This window comes from Aedes aegypti, chromosome 3 (genome assembly GCF_002204515.2).
Source record: "Aedes aegypti strain LVP_AGWG chromosome 3, AaegL5.0 Primary Assembly, whole genome shotgun sequence".
NCBI classification, from domain to species: Eukaryota; Metazoa; Arthropoda; class Insecta; order Diptera; family Culicidae; genus Aedes; species Aedes aegypti.
In genome coordinates this window covers 339,033,965-339,048,698 of record NC_035109.1, presented here as the reverse complement: position 1 = coordinate 339,048,698, position 14,734 = coordinate 339,033,965, and positions in this window count along the sequence as shown.

Here is a 14,734-nt window from a genome sequence, read left to right as displayed (position 1 = left end):
TGCATTGGCGAAGCAATTGTTCGAAGAGCTGGAGGAGTAGTGAGTAGAGGAGAAGTTTGGTGATCTTGAGGTCGGAAGTTTGGTTCTCGTTCATATTTTTGTTTTCATTTTTTTTCTCTCAAGTATTTTGCCACAAATAAGCAATTTCGATAAAACTTAAATATGTTGCAAACAGACTCCACCTCTTGCGCTTTTTGCGTTGATATTCAGTGCAATTGAAAGTCATATTTTCAACCATTGACAACTTGCATTAGTTTCAAGAGATTATTTTATTCTTGAGTTGAAACAAACTGTGCTGCTTGGGTAGTGAGTGTGTTGCACGAAAAGGTGTTTCGTGCAACAAGACCGGCAGATGGCGGCTGTGTGAAACGTCAAAAGCGAACAAAAATGATGCGCGTGCCTCTGGTTGTGAGATTTGTAACATAGCGAATTTGAAATGATCGTTAAATGAGTGGTCGATGGAAATTTCGTCAGTGTTACGTCTGTTTGTCTGTGCTACTATGTTCTACAGCAAAACAGCAGTGCACTATGAACCTATGCAAGGGTTCATTATTTGACGTTTTAGCGGTGCCGTGTTATTTATGGGACCATGGCAACCAGTGAATTCGGCACCGCTCAAGCGTCAAATTAGTGAACTCGTGCATTGGTCCATGGACCGATGCACGACTTCACTATCTGACGTTTAAGCGGTGCCGTGTTATTTACGTGACCATGGCGTGAATTCGGCACCTCTCAAATGTCAAATTCGTTAACTCGTGCACCGGTCCATGGTCCAGGAATCAGTTTTACACGGAGAGATGCATATTGAGCTTTAGAATGAAACATTAACCCAATGAATATTCCAACCTTGCTGAAACATTCAACAATAATGCACAACAACTGCAACTATCAAAATTATCGGCAAGTCTCGTTGGATAAATGGACGACTCATGCTGTAAAAATAGTCTTTCTGCAACTTGTTGCGTAAACTACTATTATACAATTGGAAACTCCATTGTTAAAAGTGAAAATTTGGTCCGCTATAAGCCAGAGCACTCTATCAGTGCCTACTCCAAGCCACACAACCAAAACGCTCTTGGGATTGCAGCGCACCCTCAGGATACCACCAGGCCGCCGTAGAGCAGAGAGCCTTGCGCCCGAGAGCAAGGAACGAGAAAACCGTCGTCGTCTTCCTCATGCCGGGGAAGACGCCGCTAAGATTGGACTGCATAAAAATTTGTGCTCGTAAAAGCTGGGAAAATCTTCTTGGGGTTTTTACGATCGAGGGTTCCATAAAAATTTTGCTTTTCTTCATCTGCCTGCTGCCACCAGAAGCCCCCGATTGTGTGAGCGCTGGTTGATGTTTTTGAGATGCTGTCCTTGCCTGCGCGATTGGGATGAAAATTTTGTTCGGTCGTTCGAGCAGAACGAACGACCGGCTGATGGGGAGGGTTTGATGAGTTTTCGCTCGAGAAAATGGTGATGCTAGAATGGGCAGTAAGCCTTGTGTGGCAGTAGTGTGAGGATGCTGGAAAATTTCTTGATGCTGGTGACACTGAAAGAATTCGTTGTCATTTTTCTATGACGTGTTTTTGGAGTATTGTTTATCCTTCATACTTACCTACCTTGATATCTTGATGGCTACAGTGAATTTTGTTTTCGTTTGCAAGCTTTGGGACCTAAGCTGGTAACGTAGTCCGTAAAAGGCCCTATTCGCAGCCGCAACACGTCTTTTCACTTCGCGGGAAACGTCGTTGTCACATGTCACAAGTGTTCCAAGGTAAACAAGTTCTTCAACAACTTCAAACACATCACCATCAAACACTATCTCAGCACCTACACCACCATGCCTGACTCTATCTCTACCTGCAACCATGTACTTCGTTTTGGTATAATTAATTGTCAGGCCTATCCTCACTGTCTCCAGAGGTACGAAGGGTTGTCTTCAGAGGTACGAAGGCCTCTTCCACCGACCTGCGATCGCTTGGCTGGTCCAACTGTCCTCAGAACCGTACCTGCGTCACTATGTCTTACTCTTATGTCCCACATCTCCACTTTATCGATAATCCTAGATCGCAGCTCCATTGCTGTCCGCTATCATTGTGTTTAGGCCTTAAGCGAGCACCGTATCCCTTGCGGTTCAAATTAGAAAACAGAGCTCAACTTCGGATGAAATATGGACCTGTTGTATTTTCAATACTGGAATTCTACAGCGAGTTTGGTCAAGTAGAGTTGCATAAAGTAGTCCAAGCAGGTATGAGTTTCCAAAGCCAGCGTTTAGACATTCTACAAAGCTTGACTACAGCAGAAACTAGAAGCAACAGCTGGTTTACGTTGGCGTGTTACGTGCATGTTCCTTATGAGAACTCTTCCTTATGAACACAACCAACTCTTTCGTAAGTTCACGAAGGAAAATTGGCAAGCAAGAGATGTGGCGATATTCGTCTCAGCGGCTTTAACATTTGACACAATGGAAAAATTCAGTGAGAAGCGCGATTCCATTCTCAAACAGGCAGAATATTTGGGAACACAAAGGTTTTAGTTCATGAGTCCAAAAAAATTTGGGGTGGGTAATGTCTATTACATTACCGCGGGGTTGACGTAGAACTACGATGATTTATAATTGATCTAACAATCGAAGCACCCTCACATAATTTCAGGTTTATACCATGTTCAAATCCTTGCTTATAAATAGAAGTTCATAGCTGTTTGTCAATACTGCACCGTGCATGATTTTGAAATTTTACGTTATTTTCATAGTAATAGACATGCTTTAACGCAAAAAAAACTTCACAACACACAATTCAACAATAGTTACGACAAGCAACGTAAATTTACTGCAGCTTACATTGATATTTGTGCTCCATTACGAATAAATAAAATCGTGTGATACGATGATCAATTTCACCCTTCTGATCAATTACACCCGATTTTACGGTACTCATCAATATGCAGGCTTGGCCGCTATGATCCAGTATTTCACGCAGTTCGTCTCAAAGCGTCACTAATCGATGATTGCCTAAGCGCTGCAGCTCATTCCTCAAGTCAACCCTCTTGGGAGAATTGCTGCTTTCGGCGTGATGGAACTTAAAAAAATTGGAAGAGTTTGTCAAAAATAGTCCTTGCAGTGAAGTATCCCGCGACAAACCAACATATACCAATTGCTGATCCTGGCTTTTGTCATAGTCGTATACGACCTCGGGGAAAGTTCCACCTTGCGACTTATGAACAGTAAAAGCACAGGCACTAACCATCGGGAACTGGATGCGCAAATGCAAACGTAGATTATGCCGCACAGTTTGAAAGTAACATAAACATTCTCTATACAGGAGTGAAATTGGAATTTCAAAACCAAGAGCCTTACGTTGGCATGAAATATTTTGAACTCTTATAACTGTTTGCTGGTTTAACGAAATTCCTTGAATGGCACCTCAATTGAAAGATAAGACATCAAAGGGTCATGTCGTTTACTCACTGAATCCCACATACCTGTCCAAATAGTTTAATTACTGTTTTAAAATAGAACGTCGATTTCAAGCAAATTTATAAATAGGGGTGCTAGAGAAAATTTGACGTCATTTGCTTTCCATTCTCCGCTTGGATCGCATCTCAGCAGGCAATAGATCGTCTGGCTCTGACCGGGCGTGCTTCTCAGGCACAGACATCGATAGCGAAGGACGCCCCCGTTTGTCTTGCTTCGCTCAAATCAAACTGTCGAGTGAGCGAGAGAAGATGCCGTCCGAAGCGAAAGTCATCACCGCTGCCGCCGCCAAGAAGAAGAAGAAGAAGAGGAAGCAGTCCACAGGAAAATTTGCGGTCGAACTGTGAACACGGTCGGGCAAGTCATTCTCGCTTTGTGCTTCACCGCTTGTTTGCGTTCACCCAGCCATCGTCATCGCCGCCATCATCAGATTTCGACTTATGCCCGGTGATCCACTACCTGTTACTGTTGTGCGCCATCCACGTCACGAAACTTTCGGTTCGTCGTATAAGCAAATAACTTGCTCAAATTTATACATTTGAGTTGAGGATTCCCCGTTTGACCATGGCAATCAACTGATAACATCCCGCAGTGTTATTTATCTGTAAGAGCATCAAAGCTAACAAAGCCATCGGCCCTTTTCAGGGCCATCAAATTAGTGGAAAAGAGTTAAAATTGAAATATTTCCGACTTTATATATGACTTCTTATATTCCTAAATCAATTTCACAGCTTCATACAAAATTTCATTTGTCATGAATAATTTATGACTAAACATTTTGAGACTGTAATCGCGGACGCTGCTGCAGTGCCGTCGGGGTGAGTGCTCAACATTCCACAACAATTGTAAAATAGAGTGGCATTTCCAACAGCGTCTTTGATGTTCCATATTTTATGGGAACACTTTGATTTGCAAAATTATCACATGTAACAAAATTGCGACATATTTAGAATGCTTTTGAAAAGACATTCTCATTCAACAATTGTAATAATTTTGGCACCCATGGATCAGAAATTTACCGCCATAATAAAGAAAACTATTGATTATCAATAGCTCGTATTGAATATTTACTTAATGTCAACCATTCCAACAATTCATGTTCGACCAATTTGTCACGCATTAGCATTCTCCGCAATTTTCAAGTAATTCCAAGCCCAACACATTATTGGCACATACCCATTCCCCAGATTGGTCGATCAGAAAGCGAAGAGCACAAGGAAAGGAGGAACATCATCTGCTATTCTGAGGTTATAAAACATGCTTCCTTCGTTGGATTCAGTTTCATTCCAATTCCGCTTTCGAGCTGGTAAGAGCTCCTCCGAACTTGCTCAGCGAAAGGTACCTCGCTGCTAGAAATCTGCTGAGCTGTTAATCTTCAAGCTGCCAATCCAGCATCTGGTTTGTGAAATCGCTCAAGATTTCTAGGTTGACCGATCCGCGCTTCTAGATTTCGACTCGTGGTCACAGCATCCAAGCTCAATCGGCCCTTTTCAGGGCCAACATACGTTCATAAAAGGGTTTATTGGATGATATTTACTGATTTATCTATAATGATGTAAATATCGCGGTATACTAAAATTTGGTTCACATAATTTACCCCACATAATTACATGAGTTTGAGAATTTACCGCTGCAGCGCCGTCGGACCGTAATAACATCATACTACTCAGCATTGTATGGTATTTCTAACAGCATCGTTGATTTTTCATATAATGGGGGAACACTTCCTAAATTCTCGAGTATGGAAATTGGAAAATGTATTAAAATTGCGACAGATTTTAAATACTGTTCAATAAACTGTTTCCTGACCAATTGTAATGAGCAACTATCTGTCGCAATTTTAATACATTTTCCAATTTCCGTACTCGAGAATTTTGGAAGCGGGGGCCATGACTGGTCCTGGCTGGAAATATTCGTGGGGAGAAACTCGACCCTTTGCTGCAGGAATTTCATTATCAACTCTTTGGTAAAACAGAAATTTTCCGAGGAAAATTCTGCTAAAAGTGAACTTTTTCAAAACAACTCTTATTGATTGGAATATTTATCAACAACTCTTTGTTAAGTAAAATCATCCTAAATAACTCTTTGCTCCATCGCCAAACCAAACCATTTCATTGAATTCATCAAGTACAAGAATATGAATGGTAAGGAGAGGCAGATGGTGTATATTTCGCTGGCGTTAGTTTCCAACAGGTCGCTGGTTGGCGCTGACTACTAATCCGTCCACTGAATGTTTTTCAGTTGTTGCTTTCGCTTCGTTGCTTCGCTACTCGCACACTGCTGAGGCTTTCACGCGCTCTTCTTTGCAGCTCCGTTGCTTGATCCGTTCGTTATGCCGTTCGATTTGTGAATGAGCTGGGAGCAGAACAACCAGTGGTTTTATTTGCTCGAGCTCCGTTTACCGATGGCGAGTGGTGGGGTTCTCGCTTGGTTGTTTCATCACTCCGTTCGCTACTCGCACGCGATTGGTTATTGCTTTCGCGCTATTTTCGTTGATGGTGTGATTCTTCGCTGAGAAAAAAAAAACTGAAACTCTTTTGATTTTTCATGCAAAATGACCAACTATATCTCAGTTATTAATGGACCGATTTGAATGAAATTTTCACAGAATATCAGACATAACTTAAATATAAACATATATTTTTGAGTGATTTTTCCAATCACACGTTGAAAAGCAGTAACGGTTTGACTAAAGTGAATTTTTTGACGATTTTTTATAATTGACATAACTAAACATATTGAAGGAATAGCTTCATGGTATCTTCAGCAAAGTTGTAGATTTTGACGAGATGAATAAGTTTGCTGAAGGCAGTTTTTTGACGTAGGACTACGTCTTTGTTTTCTATATTGGGGTGCACTTTAAAAGTACGGAAAATGAGACATGTAACGAAATTAGGGGAGATTTTGAACGTTAATAACTTAGATGTTTATTAACTAATTATTACAATTTTAGTATCATTCGATCAGAAATGTATCTACGCATCGTTAGTAATATATCCGATAAGTGAATTTTGTTGTTAAACTATTGAAAATTTGATAAATGTTGACCCCTTTCTTATCCAACCAATCACGTACGAGCACTTTTCGACGGTGTCGCTTCCCACTATAAAAGCAAACGGGTCCCTGCTTCTTCCCTCAGTCTTCTTTTTGCGGTCGGACTGTGAGCACGGTCGGGCGAGTCATTCTCGCTTTGCTTTTGCACCCGCGTCACAGTCCAATTTGTGTCGTCGGAAGAGGAAGACGCAAGATTGATTTGCGGTGGCGATGACGATGGCTTGGGCGCTTCTCCGAGCGGCAAACTACTGCTGCTCGGAGAAGCGTCCAAACCATCGTCGTCGCCGCCGCTAATTTATCCGCGCTCCCAGATTTCGACCCGTGATACATTCAGCATCGGCGGTGAAGAAGCAAGCCCGTTAGGAGCCAATTACCAGAAGCCCCCAGAGTTGCTGCTAATCGAGCGTCGGAATCGCTCGAGATTCCAAGAGTGAGCATCGTTTCCGGATTTCGACTTGTGCCCGGGGATCCACTACCCGTTGCTGTTGCTGTTTGCGTTGAGGATTTCCCGTTTGACCATGGCAATTAAGTGATAACTTCCCGCAGTGCTATTTATCTGCCATCGGACCTTGTCAGGACCATCAAATTTGTGGAAAAGAGTTGAAGGAATAATATTTCCGACCTTATTAGATCTTATATTTCTCAATCAATCTCGCAGCTTCATACAAAATTTAATTTGTTATGAATAATTGACTTTTCGTGGACGCTGCTGCAGTGCCGTCGGGGTGAGTGCTCAACATTTCACAACGAATGTAAACTAGAGTGGCACATCCAACAGTATCTTTGATTTGCCATATTTTATGGGAGCACTTCGATTATGAAAATGTGATAACATGTAACAAAATTGCGACATGTTTAGAATGGTTTTGAACAGAAATTCTGATAGAACAATTTTCATCATTTTGGCACGCATTAATCAGAAATTCACCTTCATACTAAAGAAAACTATTGATTATCAATAGCTAACTATAGAATATTTAGTAAATGTCAACCCTTTCAACAATTCATGTTCGATCAATTTCTCACGCATTATCATTTTCCGCAATTTTAAAGTAATTCTTGGCCCAACACATTATTGGCACATACCCATTTTCCAGATTGGTCGACTAGAAAGAGAAGAGCACGAATGGGAGGAGCATAATCTGCTAATCTAAGGGTATATAGCATGCTTCCTTCGTTGGATTCGGTTTCATTCCGTTTCGACTTCCGAGCTGGCAAGAGCTCCTCCGTTCCTGCGCAGCGACGTCCTTCAAGCTAGCGATCCAGTGTCTGGTGGTCGGTGGTCAAGAAGCAAGCCCGTTAGGAGTTAAATTCCAGAAGCTGATCCGAAGAGGAAAGAGCACCGAATCAAGCGTCGGACTTATGAAATCGCTCAAGATTTCAAGAATGAGCATCGTTTCCAGATTTCGCCTTGTGCCCGGTAATCCACTACCCGTTGCTGTTGTGCGCCATCCAAGGACCATGGCAATAAACTGATCGATCCCGGAGTGCTATTTATCTGTGACCGTATCGAGGCTAAGAAAGCCATCGGCCCTTGTCAGGGTCATCAAATTTGTGGAAAAGAGTTGAAGGAATAATATTTCCGACCTTATAAGATCTTGTATTCCTCAATTAATCTCGCAGCTTCGTACAAAATTTAATTTGTTATGAATAATTGATGGCACGACAATTTGAGACTATTCGTGGACGCTGCTGCAGTGCCGTCGGGGTGAGTGATCAACATTTCACAACGATTGTAAACTAGAGTGGAATTTCCGACAGTGTCTTTGATTTGCCATATTTTATGAGAACACTTCGATTACGAAAATGATCACATGTAACAACATTGCGACATGTTTAGAATGCTTTTGAAAAGAAATTCCCATTGAACAATTTTCATAATTTTGGCACCATGGATCAGAAATTTACCTTCATATTAATGAAAACTATAGATTATCAATAGCGAACTATTGAATATTTAGTAAATGTCAACCCTTTCATTCATGTTCGACCAATTTCTCACGCATTATCATTTTTCGCAATTATCAAGTAATTCTAAGTCCAACTCATTATTGGCGATTAGAAAGAGAAGAGCACGAATGGGAGGAGCATAATCTGCTAATCTAAGGGTATATAGCATGCTTCCCACGTTGGATTCGGTTTCATTCCGTTTCTACTTCCGAGCTGGCAAGAGCTCCTCCGATCCTGTGCAGCGACGTCTGCACTTGCTGATTTCAAGCTAGCGATCCAGCGTCCGAGCGTCGTGAGCATCGTTTCCAGATTTCGCCTTGTGCCCAGTGATCCCCACAACCCGTTGCTGTTGTGCGCCATCCACGGACCATGGCAATCAACTGATCAATCCCGCAGTGCTATTTATCTGTGAGCGTATCGAGGCTAAGAAAGCCATCGGCCCTTGTCAGGGCCATCAAATTTGTGGAAAAGAGTTGAAAGAATAATATTTCCGACCTTATTACATCTTTAATTCCTCAATCAATCTCACAGTTTCGTACAAAATTTAATTTGTCATGAATAATTGATGGCACGACAGTTTGAGACTATTCTTGGACGCTGCTGCTGTGCCGTCGGGGTGAGTGCTCAACATTTCACAACGAATGTAAACTAGAGTGGAATTTCCGACAGTGTCTTTGATTTGCCATATTTTATGAGAACACTTCGATTACGAAAATGATCACATGTAACAAAATTGCGACATGTTTAGAATGGTTTTGAAAAGAAATTCCCATTGAACAATTTTCATAATTTTGGCACCATGGATCAGAAATTTACCTTCATATTAATGAAAACTATTGATTATCAATAGCGAACTATTGAATATTTAGTAATTGTCAACCCTTTCATTCATGTTCGACAAATTTCTCACGCATTATAATTTTTCGCAATTGTCAAGTAATTCTAAGTCCAACTCATTATTGGCACATTTGAATTTCCCAGATTGTCGATTAGAAAGAGAAGAGCACGAAGGGGAGGAGCATAATCTGCTAATCTAAGGGTATATAGCATGCTTCCTTCGTTGGATTCGGTTTCATTCCGTTTCGACTTCCGAGCTGGTAAGAAATCATCCAAACCTGCTTAGCGAGGAGCACCTTGCAGCCAGAAGCCTGCTTAGCTGTTGATCAGCGTCTGGTTTGTGAAATCGCCCTAGATTGACCCGCGCTTCTAGATTTCGACTCAAGATTTCAAAATTGAGCTACATTTCCATATTTCGACTTCAGCCGTGTGATCCACTACCTGTTGCTGATGTGTGCCATCCCTACCACCAAACATTCAGCTGTTTCGTCGTATAAGCAGAGAACTTATTCAAATTTATACACTTGTGTTGAGGATTCTCCGTTTAACCATGGCAATCAACTGATAACATCCTGTAGTGCGATTCATCTATAACGAGTTAACAAAGCCACCAGGGCCACCAAATGTGCGTAAAAGAGTTAACAGAATAATATATCCGACTTTATTTATCACATTGCCAAGCAATGAATAATATTTCTCTCAAACCATAAGACCAACAAAGCGATGACCGGAGCTTTCATTACAATCCTTGAATATTTTCCTATAGACACATTACTATTAAATATTCGCTATTTAGTTTAGCATGGTGAACATTGAGGAACTACTGTTCTTTCCAATGCTATAATATATTTCATAATATAATATCAAAATCATCATACAACCTGAAGTGAAATTTCACATCCTCATAGATATGTATGACGAATGATTGACCAAATTGTAATGTTCATACAAAACGAACTCACGTTCTTCGGATAAATATAAAGTATATTTGGGACATGATTAAACGTACACTTGGCTGCAAATCGTTATATGCATAAATATTTACGAAATTTTCGAGCACTGAAAACAGTATGAAGTCAAAACGAGCAACAAGAACGACATCAAAATCAATTACATAAACCGTCGTGGTCCTACGTCACCAGTTCGTACAACCCCATAGGGATGTACCCTTATAGTTTTTGTGTAAGTTTATCAGATTTTAAGATAAAAAGTTTTGAATTTTTCGTCGAAAATTACAGTTTAGTCAAACCGTTATTACTTATAAACTTGTGATTGAAAAAAATATTCAAAAATATATGTTAAAACTCAAATTACATCTGATGTTCTGTGAAAGTTTCATTCGAAAATATTTTGTATGGAAAATCGCACAGCACAGCAAAACAGCTCAGCAGGCTTCTAGCCCCGAGGTACTTCTCGCTAAGCAAGTTCGGAGGAGCTCTTACCAGCTCGAAAGCGGAAATGGAATGAAACTGAATCCAACGAAGGCAGCATGTTTTATAACCTTGGAATAGCAGATGATGTTCCTCCCTTTTGTGCTCTTCGCTTTCTGATCGACCAATCTGGGAAATGGGTATGTGCCAATAATGTGTTGGGCTTGGAATTACTTGAAAATTGCGTAGAATACTAATACGTGAGAAATTGGTCGAACATGAATTGTTGGAATGATTGGCACTCCCTAAATATTCAATACGAGCTATTGATAATGAATAGTTTTCTTTATTATGACGGTAAATTTCTGATAAATGGGTGCCAAAATTAATACAATTTTTCAATGAGAATGTCTTTTCAAAAGCATTCTAAATATGTCGCAATTTTGTTACATGGGATAATTTTCCTAATCAAAGTGTTCCCATAAAATATGGAACATAAAAGGCGCTGTTGGAAAAGCCACTCTATTTTACAATATTTGTGAAATGTTGAGCACTCACCCCGACGGCACTGCAGCAGCGTCCGCGAGTACAATCTCAAATGGTTGAGTCATAAATTATTCATGACAAATGAAATTTTGTATGAATCCGTGAAATTGATTTACGAATATTAGAAGTTATAAATAAAGTTGGAAATATTTCTCTTTTAACTCTTTTCCACAAATTTGATGGCTCTGAAAAGAACCGATGGCTTTGTTAGCTTCGATGTTGTTACGGATAAATAACACTGCTCGGACCAGCAAAACTCAGGGGGCTTCTGGTATTTGCTCCTAACGGGATTGCTTCTTGACCACCAATGATGATTTCATCACGAGTCGAAATTTTGAAGCGCGGGTCAACAGCTCCTCGGCCGATGAAATTTGCGGCGGCGATGACGATGGCTGGGTGAACGCAAACAAGCGGTGAAGCACAAAGCGAGAATGACTCGCCCGACCGTGTTCACAGTTCGACCGCAAATTCACCTGTAGACTGCTTCCTCTTCTACTTCTAGGCGGCGGCAGCTGTGATGGCTGTAGCTTCGGACGGCATCTTCTCTCACTCGCTCGACAGTTTGATTTGAGCGAAGCAAGACAAACGGGGGGGTCGATCGCTATCGATGTCTGTGCCTGAGAAGCACGCCCGGTCAGAGCAAGCCAATCTGTCGCCTGCTGAGGTGCGGGCCAATCGGAGAGTGAAAAGCAAATGACGTCAAATTTTCTCTAGCCACCCCTATTTATAGATTTGCTTGAAATCAACGTTCTATTTTAAAACAGTTATTAAACTATTTGGACAGGTATGTGGGATTCAGTAAGTAAACGACATGAAGCTTTGATGTCTTATCTTTCGATCGAGGTGCTAATCAAGAAATTTCGTTAAGCCAGCGAAAAGTTATAAACGTTTAAAATATTTCATGCCAGCGTAACGCTCTTGGTTTTGAAATTCCAATTTCACTCCTGTATAGAGAAGAAAGACGTACTTCTACGTCAAAAGTTTAATTCTGCAAATAACTGTCCTCTAGCATACCGCGGTTAAATATTCCAAAGTATGCAGCTAGACTCCTGTTACTACATTACTACATATCATTACCTGAAGTACTTTCATCAAACACTATATCTAGATGACTGATGTAATTCCTTAATTATGTCAACAATCAGTATATTTCGTTTATGTTTGTTGTAATAAAAGTTAATCGTTCAATGTGTTGTTGTGAAATAATGAACCTCATCAAGTTCCCTAGAGCAATTATAATGAAACTTTACAAATGCTCTTTAATGAATTCTCAGAGGAGTAAAACAGCTACGCACGTTGCCTACATAAAGGCTCGATACAGGTAAATAACACTCCGTGCCAACTATATTTATGCATTTGCTTTCCGATCCCAGACATCAAAATGTTAAATTTAAAGCGGTCGATTCATTATGAAGGTGTCCTGTAGGAGCCGGATCAGATATGGAAACGATAACAGTTCAGCTGTTGACCAAAAGCCATCAAGTTAAATAAAACACAAGTATTGACGGGATTGACTGGTGGACGCACAGCAGTTCTAACGAAAACTCGTAATACCCCCCCCCCCTCACAGAGCAAGGAAACCCTACAAATGTAATAGTATGTACATTTGTATAGAAATAGTCATTTTATTTCACTCACGCTTTTAGAGAAGCAACATCGTCGGTTTACCAAGCTGGCGAATTAATGCAAACAGGTCCCGTTTGCACAGCTGTCAGTAGTGCAACGAATTCTGAATTGACTTGAGGGAAGACAAATTCCGTTCGATGCACTGTTCTAGAAACTCTGTCGTTCAACATGGCGCGTGTAATGTTGACCGTAGCCGTACACTTGAACGTACACTGGAGTCCCTCGGAAACACGCAGCCCAAGTATTTTCATTGCCACGTACAGGACAGGCAGCTCGACGATCACTGCACCGCAGTTCGCTCGTGGCCATCATGAACGGCGTCACACGTACTTCTGGGTTGAACACTCTTGGATGGCCCATATAAATATCCGGAAACGAAAGCACCTCAGTGTGATTATGGCAACCAGTTCTGCGCTGGAGCTATGCCCAGACATTTATCCTCGTTCCACAGAAGCGTCTGCTGTCAATTCAGAAATCTTGAGCAAATTCACAATCCGGACGCTGGATATGCAGCCACTTGATGATCAACAGCTTTGTGCCTCTGGTAGCGAGAAGCTGAGCAGGTTCGGACACATTTTGACGGCGCACAGGTTGAAATTCTCCTCGCCCGATGAGGTTTGCGGTCTTTCTCTGTGTGTTGGCGTGTCTTCTTCTTGATCTTAGAAAGATTTCTACGATCGAAGCTCACGTGCTTCGTTTGCTTCAGGGCAGGACCTTCCGGTTGCGTCATATCTGGCGATTGATTCGAAAATGATCGCAAACAGATGACGTCAGTATCTTTCATACCCATATAATGAAGACGAATAAGCTGTAATAAAAAATATTTCTTTCGATGATTGCTAGACATTAAATACACGTGAATACATATTGATAAAACTTTGTTTATTTTATTTCGACTTTTTTTAGTTAATCAAGCGGCAATTTTTCAATGCAATCCTTTAGGATTGCACGTAGTTGTGTGTCGAATTCCAGGGCAGCTGCAATAAACATAAAAGTTATTTAATCTGTTTAACATATATGATTACACGTCTAATTGAAACTCTCTAATGACCCATTCACAAATTTCATAACCCAAAATGGGGGTGGGTGTCTTTCGGAGGTTACAGAACTAACAAACATTTTACAATAATCATGTAAAAACCGCGGGTGTGGGTGTGTGTCAAAAATGGTCATTTTCGGCGTTAGGAAGTTTGTGAATGAATCGTGAGGCGCATTCGAAATCAAAATAATGTAATTGTAGTTATTTTAAAACATTTTAAATTTTCTCAGCATTAGATCGGTTGAAATTTGAAATCAATACGTCTTTAGAATTATAATCTTATATTATTTGAGTAACTTTTGCAAAATGTTGGCGGAGAAATCTGATAACTGTTTAATTTTAATAAAATAATCATCGTGCAAGAGTTAGGCTTCACCACTAGGATGCATGTAAGTCGTTTTTGTTATTATTTGTCGTTTTTTACCAATTTAATGTGACACGGGAGACCGTGTTATTTTCCCTATCTTTTGTCTCACTCTAACAATTATCATAAAAACTTTGCAGAAGCAAATCTTTAGTTATAGTGAAGCGATTAAACTGAAAATTTAATGGGTTGTGCACTACATATATATAATTATAGCCATACATTTTGACGTAGGACTACGTCTTTGTTTTCTATATTGGGGTGCACTTTAAAAGTACGGAAAATGAGACATGTAACGAAATTAGGGGAGATTTTGAACGTTAATAACTCAGTTGTTTATGAACCAATTATTACGATTTTAGTATCATTCGATCAGAAATGTATCTACGCATCGTTAGTAATATATCCGATAAGTGAATTTTGTTGTTTAACTATTGAAAATTTGATAAATGTTGACCCCTTTCTTATCCAACCAATCACGTTCGAGC